The sequence below is a fragment of the Molothrus ater genome, chromosome 2 (genome assembly GCF_012460135.2).
Source record: "Molothrus ater isolate BHLD 08-10-18 breed brown headed cowbird chromosome 2, BPBGC_Mater_1.1, whole genome shotgun sequence".
NCBI lineage: Eukaryota > Metazoa > Chordata > Aves > Passeriformes > Icteridae > Molothrus > Molothrus ater.
In genome coordinates, this window is record NC_050479.2 from 72,909,232 (window position 1) to 72,917,197 (window position 7,966).

General features: G+C 42.8%; 1 long non-coding RNA gene across 1 annotated transcript; it reads left to right on the forward strand.

Annotated features, from left to right (window-relative positions):
• The first annotated feature begins 1,822 nt into the window (after positions 1-1,822).
• On the forward strand, positions 1,823-6,690 carry LOC129047163 (uncharacterized). Its single transcript, XR_008509160.1, has 3 exons — positions 1,823-4,952; positions 5,217-5,489; positions 6,132-6,690. It is a non-coding gene; the product is annotated as an uncharacterized LOC129047163 (long non-coding RNA).
• Positions 6,691-7,966: the final 1,276 nt, after the last annotated feature.

Below are 7,966 nucleotides of genomic sequence, written 5' to 3' on the forward strand. Positions count from 1 at the left end.
CCAGATGACAGTTTCAGCCAGCTCCCTATGACTGGCAGTTCATCACTACAGCTATTACTGCATTTGACTTGCTAAATGATTGTAGAATCAACACAGTTAGAAAGGGTTAGTGGGCTGTGCTCTTTCATTTGTGCTTTAGGAAGAAAGTATCTATCTTGCTGAATGTCTGGTGCAGAATAGATAACTGAACTTTGTAAATCTGATAGATAGCAAGTTTCACCATGGTGTGGGAAGGGAGATAAAAAAGAACCAAATGGGAGAATTGATTTAATAGGGCTCAGACATTAATCATGCCAACTTTAAAATGGTATTTATTCTGAGCTGCACATCTCAGCCTGTTTTCAGCTGTGTCTGATAAGGTAGATGTTAACTTTATTGTAAACATTTGTGGTTGTGTGTTGTAATTTGCACATATGTCACCTCTTGAATTGCTTTTTGGGACTGCTCCTAAAGTGAAGCTAGCCTGAAAGGTGTAACCTATGTGTGGCTTTCCAAAGGAATTCTTTCTGTAATAAATGCTTTGCAGGGTGTGCTAAGTTTTATGGTCATCAAAACAGGACCTCAAGATGTTGGAAAATCATTTTAAGAAGTCTTTACTTGAGAGTATGGGGAGTTCTTCACCCCTTTGTACTGCTGTGATGAGGACCTTTCCCGGCAGTCTTCTCTGTAGACATTTCCGTAGGGCTCTCAGGCTCTGCAAACACGTTTCTGTGCCTGAGTAAGGGATTATGATAAGCCTGTCAAACATTGCACTGCTCACATCTTACTTTAAGTCTGAGACAGTTATGGAGAAGAGGTGATTTTAATTCTGGGAGGACAGGTGAGAGCTATTTCAAAGCCTGAATGGCTGGGGCATGGAGCTGTTGAATTTTAAACATTTTGGATAGTTGATTTGCATGTGTACTCTGAGAAGACACTGTGCAAGGTGGATACCACTTACTGCAGATACAAGCCAATTGGTTGCAGAAGTTGTAAAATTACGGAAGTCCTAAACTTTTGCATCAATTTCTAATGTTTGCAGTATTAAACTGTATTTTAAGAATGATACTTGTATGCAGTTCTGTTGTGAGATGTTTTTTTACTCCAGGTCAGTTCAGGTATATTATTTTGATAGATAACTTTGCCCCCAGTTAATAATGTCTGTACAACAACACGCTGCAGAAAGAGGAGGAGACTGCAGTGAGAGCTGTTAGTTCTCAAGTGTCACTAATGACTCAGTGTTGTGTGCAGGGATCCTGATCATTTTAGTGGCACTAATATTAGAAGGATGAAATGCCGCTTTCGCCATGTGCCTTGGCAGGCCTAGAATCTCTAGAATGTCTAGTGTCACATGAAATACATATGTTTTAGAAAACCTCCAAAGGGAAATGACTTGGGGCTCTTTGGATAAGAACTGCAGTTAATCTACTCCAAGCAGAAATATAAAAATCTAGGAACTTGTTAATGTTCTTGGAACAGCTGTTGTTTAACTGCTGAGTAGTAAAAATTTAAATAAAATCTGTGGAGAAACAACTAAGTGGTAAGAATGGGTAGAGAATAAATTGATTTTTTTCTGGTAATGGGAAGTTTTATTATGGTTTATTACTCCATATATTATGGGTTTCTGAAAAGAGAAGCTACTGCATTTTCCCTTTTGCTTGAAATGTCAGTTATTTACTGTCTCTTTATTTTTTTTAGGTTACTGTTAAAATCTTAAAAATGCAGATGAAGACTGGCTTGTGCAGAATCCTTCTGGTATCTTATGCAGACAAAAGAGAATCCTAAACCAGGTTTTAGTACAAGGTACGTATTAAGGTATATGGCTTTATCCAGCAGTCACTGAAATCAGTCCCCCACTTTTTGTTCAGATTTGTGATTTGACGTAGTTGTTCTTGTACACTTCAAGTAATACTTGATTTCAGATAATGTAATTCCTGGCCTAATTCCTGCCATGTGTTATGTTTTTAAAGGACTTCAAGCATATGCACACAGCCTCTAGCAGTTAGCTCAAGCTCTGGACAGCCATCCAAACCCCACAGTGCCACATTAATATGATGCCATGTCTGAGCTGCTGGATGTTACTGATACATTGCACTCAGACTCCTGATTGTTTGTACAACCAACACAGTAGTTACTGATTCTGAACAGTCTTTGGCATTAATCAGAGGGCTCTGGTCTGGAAGGTGGTGTCCGTGCACTCTGGGAAGCCTGGGGCATAGTTTGATTTGTGTGCACACAGGTGTGTTGTGCCATCTGCCCTGACTGTGGACAGCATTTCAATGGTGCTGACAGATAGCAAGGTTTTAAAGGGAGTTGTATGCAGCTAAGTTCAGTAGTTCTGGTAACTCAAAAATACCAGTTATTTTTATAAAGCAAAAGTAAATTTAAACACTAGTGGGATTTGACAAAGCTTCTGCAAGTTCTAGTGGTAAAGCAAGAGAAACTTGTGTTAATTCTTCTGTGTTTGTTTGGCTTGGCAAAAGGACTCAGAGCTGACTCTGTAGTTGTGTTAACAGTAAATAAGAGAACTGGGAATATAAAGGACCAGAACAATTTATCTGTTTTATAATCACATGTAATAGGTGTCCTTGTCCATGGCAGGGGTTCAGACCAGCTGATCATCTCTCTCCATGCGCTGGCAACTTTCTTTGTAAAGCAGGATGCCATTTGGATGCCTTTGTGGCCAGATTGCACTCTTTGATCAGGGTAGTTCTTGGACCTCGTGTACACCAGGGCCACCATGTCCTTACCTGCAAAGGGGCACTCCAGCCAGCTGGCCTCTAGCCTGTCCTGGTGTCTGGGATTATTTCTCCCCAGGAGCAGGATTTGGCATTTCCTTCTGTTGAATTTCATGAGATCCTGTAAGCTCATTTCTCCAGCCTCTCGAGGGATCACTGGATGGTGGCATGACTCTATGGCCTTAGCAGCCGCTCCTCTCAGCTTTGTGTCACCTGCAGACTTCTGAGGACATGTTGTCCCATCAACCAGGGCAGAAATGAACATCCTGAAAAGGACTGGCCTCAGTGCAGGGATACTCTGCTATTCACTCATGTCCAAGAGGACTTCATGTCACCAACAGCCTTCTAAGCCCATCTCTTCAGCCAGTTTTTAGTCCACCTCATGGTCCACTGAGCCTATCAGTAGTCTGTCAGTATCATGACAGGATCAAAATGATAATTGGAGATACTATGGCAGTGTCAAAAGATTTCCTGAGCTGAGGCAGATAATATCCACTGCTCTCCCCATGTCCACTGAACTGGTCACGTCACCAGAAAGGCTCTCCAGTTGGGATCCTTAAGAATTTGCAAATGACCTTGTTGTAAATCCATGCTGACTGCTGCCACTTACCTTCTTGGTCTGGAAACGTTTTTTTGGAGTAGTTGTTCCATCACCTTCCGAGGGCCTGTAGTTCCCTGGGTTCTCTTTCCTGCCATTGTTGAAGACTGGAGTGACTTTTGCTTTCCCCTGATATGCTTGCACACCTCTCCCAGTTGCCACACTCTGTCAGCAATGCAGGATGGCCTTGCAAGGCCCAGCAGCCAGCTCCTTCAGCACTCATGGGAGCATCCTAGCAAGCTCAGCACGTGTGACTTGTCCAGTTTGTGTTCTCTAAGCTGGACCCTGTGATGTTCTTGGTTCTGGGAAGGGCACTGATGAGGTGGGAAAGTTGTTGCACACCTTTTTATGGTTCTGCTTTTGCCCTTTATTAAGGAGTCCTGTTATTTTCTAGTTCACAGTATAAGAATTATCACACAACAATTGGCAATATAAACCAGACTACTGAAATAAGCAACCTACAAGCATTTACTCACAAAATCTAAAAAAGACAAGCAGCTAAAGCTCTTTGTCAGAAAAGTAAAGTAAAACAGAAAAAGGCTGCCTAATTTTTTCAGAGTTGATTCAAATGTTTTCGGGTTTTTTTAATCCAGAGGACATTTTGTCTTGACCATGTAGCCATTGGAATTCAGTCTTGTTTGTTATTACATATGAGAGTGCTTCTGTGCACAAGAGCCATTTGGGAACCTCAGTGTTTGGCAGGTTTCCCAGGCATCTCAGAATTTTTCTGTCAGCTTACAGTTTCCTTCCTGTGAAGGAAAAAAAGGATGGTCAAGGTTCCTTGGAGATACAAGTGTTCCTTTTACTGGCTAAATAACAACTCCTTGTCTCAATGAAGTGATAAGAACCTTTCTTCCTCTTCCCCCATTCCTCACATGTATGGTGGCTTCAGATTGCAGTGTGAACCTGGCTGACCAAGTATAATGGCCCAATGAATTTGTGTTAAGTATTGTGCCAGGCTGCCTGCTCCTGGGCTTCCTGAACAGAGGGAGCTGCAGCTGCCTTGGCGGGGGCAGGGCTGTCTGAAAAATTGCTGGCATTGCTCAGCTCTTTATCCAACTGTATTTGCTGTAGGGGGATAGAATATAAGAAAATAAAGATAGCGTAGAAAGTAATCTTACCCCTAAGGAGTTGCAGCTGGGCCAATTATCAAAGATTAGGAACAGGCCTGACTTTAATAGGCCACAGCTGTAACCAATGAGAAGAAGATGCTATAAAAGAATGGGGTGGCTGGTTGAGAAGGGAACTGGACTCAGTTGGCTGCTTTGTGAAGAAGAAAGTGTCAGTGCTCTGAGGAGCTGCCCATGAGAAACACCAAGAAGGTATGAAATTTTTGTGATAAGGAGACAATAGTATGGAACCCCTGTAATAAGATGACAACATTTGCTGATGTGTTGCTCTGTTATTTGCCATTTAAGTGCTCTACTTTGATGACAAAAGCACACTGTCAAGGAAGTTATCACTGAAGTGTCTCTTGTAACTCCTCAGCCTGAATCGTACTTACTTCCTGCAAATGTTTGTCTCCATTGAATGCATAAGGTTTCAATGGAAGCTGCTGGTGGCTGCCCACCCTCAGAACTGAGGCTGTTACGTTGTGATGATGTGCAAAATGCTGCTCTGCACCTTGGACCATCAGGGTGAGAATATCATCAGGGTGTTGTCACTTGTTAAAACTCCTATGATGGTACACTTTCTACTCAGTTTTTAGTTTGTTAGTACTATTTTTGTGCTTAATGCATGAATGTTTTTTTTTTCCTTCTCTCAGTGCTCTTGGGCAAACAAATAATGCTAATAAATAATAATCTAATAAAATAGTAACTAAATCTGTCACACCTGGCTGAAGGTAGGAGAAGGACAAACTGATCATACTCAGTTAAGCTGTTTTCTCTCTCTGCTTGCAGAAAGGCCAGACCTGTGAGACCTGAAGGAAAACGGCTGTTTGAAATGACAAAAAAGAACACACACAGCCTGGAGGTGGTGTCCCCCACCAATACCTCAGCTTGGAAAAGACATGAGAAGAATGTGAATACATCTGCTCGTGAGCTCCAAGTCCTCTTCCTACATGAGGAGACGAGTTACAGCTTTTGTGATGTTACTGTCTTCAGCCTCTGGCACAGAAGGTGGTGCCAGTCCATAGCAGAGCTGATGTTGACCTGCTTTGATGTGTAACTGAGGTACTGATGCCCTTTTCATCTAGACTGCACTCCAGGCAGATTTTCTTTTTAGAAACAGCAGTGTTAAGGGAAATGGGTGTAACTAAAAGGATTAAAGTTTGTATGTTCTACAAGGATAATAAGAGTAAATGATATATTAAATGACTGCTCCTCGGTTTAACTGATTGCTGTTGGCCTTTAAAAAAGCCTTTTAAAATTTAAGAAAATATTTTTGAGCCCTACAATACATGACAAAAAACAGGAAAGTGGTAGGGTTTAAAGAAAAAGCAGTAATGTGGATTGTGTTTATGTTGCAGTAGTTTAGAAGAATATGAAAGTATTAATTACCTGGAGAAAAATGGTATTGAGGCAGTGACAGCTGAAAAGAACTGGAAGGAAATGCTAATCATAGGGGAGATTACAGCTGCAGTAAGTTGTCTGTGCTGTTGAGTAAGGAGTTATGCTGCAAATGCCAGCTGTCTTAATGTAGCTGAATAAAAAGATAAAAAAACACGAAGAATGAAAAATTAATTTTACGTCATGTGATTTGAACAATGGCCTGTAACATACCATGAAGGGTTTTTTCAAATTTCTATAGCTATTGTAAAACTGTTTAAAATTAAATGAGTAACAGGATGTTTATTTTTTATTTCCTGAAATCAGCAATGCAGTGGACATGAATTGAAGACTTGACTGGAACCTCACACAGTTAAATCCTGCAGTGGGAACTGAACTAAGCTGATGCAGTTGTAGATCCTGGTGGCGAAGCAGCTTTGCGGAGGCTGATATGGGGTCCTGAGGGACAAGTGAAGATGAAGGTGTCCACCCCCATACTGGGCTCCATTAGAAGATCATGGCTGAGCAGGGGCCAGAAGAGCAATCTCTCAGTTCAGCACTTCTGAGACTGCTGCTGAAACACCGTGCCCAGTTCTGGGCTCTTGAAGACAAGAAGATGTAGTAACAAACGCCATGGAAGCCATTGGGCAATCAGAAGGCTGTGGAGCACAGGAGCCACAGGGCCAGGCAGCAGGGGTTCTGCCAGCTGGAGAACAGGAGGTAGGGGTGGTTAAGAGATCCTGTTAACCTGGCTGTGTAAGAGAAGTGCATAGAGAAGATGGAGCCAGGCTCATGGCAGTGGTACACAGTATGGTGGCAGTTTTGTTCCATTGTTTCAGTGCATGGAAGTGGCGCACCATACCACTAATAAAAACAGTACAAGGCAGTACTGTGTGGCTGTACTTACCTGGAGTCCCTGCACTCTGGAACCATTGGGGGCTTCCTGGTAATCATTTGGTTTCAGGAAGGGTGGATGCAGGGGACTTGGTCTGGAGGTTCTCTTGTGGTTTTAGGGATCTTAACCCTGCTATTCACTGAAAGAACTACTCTGATATTGACGCAGCAGAGCTGACAGTTCTATAAAGGTGAGGGAACACCCAAAGCTTTTATATCTCCTGTGCAAGCATACAGGTTGTCCCGTGCAACCTTGTAAAGCCTTTTTGAGAAAAACTGCCAGCACAACCTTTACAGGTGGGAGGGGCTGGGACCAGCACCTTCCCCTCTTCCCCACTGGAGGGCTGTATTCAGTGTAGGACATGCAGCTGCTCTAAGATGCCAAACAGGGCTTTCTTCCCGAATTCATCAAACTGTTCTTGGCTAGGGAAAGTCCATACAAGTAACAGTTACAGGGTGCAAGACTTCTCATCAGAAGTGGGAGTCTGCGCTACAGATTGAGATGTCACCACATGGGTAACCCTGCCTCCTCAAGCTCTGGTGGCCCATGCCCACACAGTTGCAGTGACTCCAGTTTTGGAACAGGCCCTCATCTCCCTGGGTGTGTGACAATGTCTTCAGTTCCCATACGCATGGTTTGGATTTCTCAGCAGCAGAGCTGTGCCTTCCCTTAAGAGCAAGAGGCACAGCAGCAGAGGGAGACAATGGGAAGGTCTGACCCCTCTACTATAACTGCACCAGTGCAACCAGTAACTGATCAGAGGAGTTCCTTACACTTCAGATCATGCAGGAAGTATTACAGACATTCTGGAAAAGGATTAATTTGTAGTTACCACGCATGACTGGTTTGCTGTGGAAAAACAGGAGACCTGAAGTCAGAAAGAACCATTTTCTGCCTGGTTCCTTCCTGCTGACTGCTATACTTGAGGTATCTGAGCTTTGAGAAACCCTTTTAAAGCTTAATTTTTCCTGCTGCCTCAGTTCTGCTCCAATTTCTAGTGTGTGGTGTCTTTTTGGGTATTTTTTTCCAAACTTGTCTTTGTCCCTTACTCAAACATTTTAGCCATGTTCAGAAGGTGAAAAGTACACATCTTAAATTCAGACTGATCAAAACCCATTTTGTTTTTGCAAATGGGTGCAGAAAGCACAGAAGCCTGTGACATGGTCAACTGCACCACCCACCAACCTTCAGCACTGGTGAAAGAAGCCAGAACAGCAGTACAGGTGCTGGTACAGTGAAGGTAAAAACCCTGAGCCTTCAGAACCAT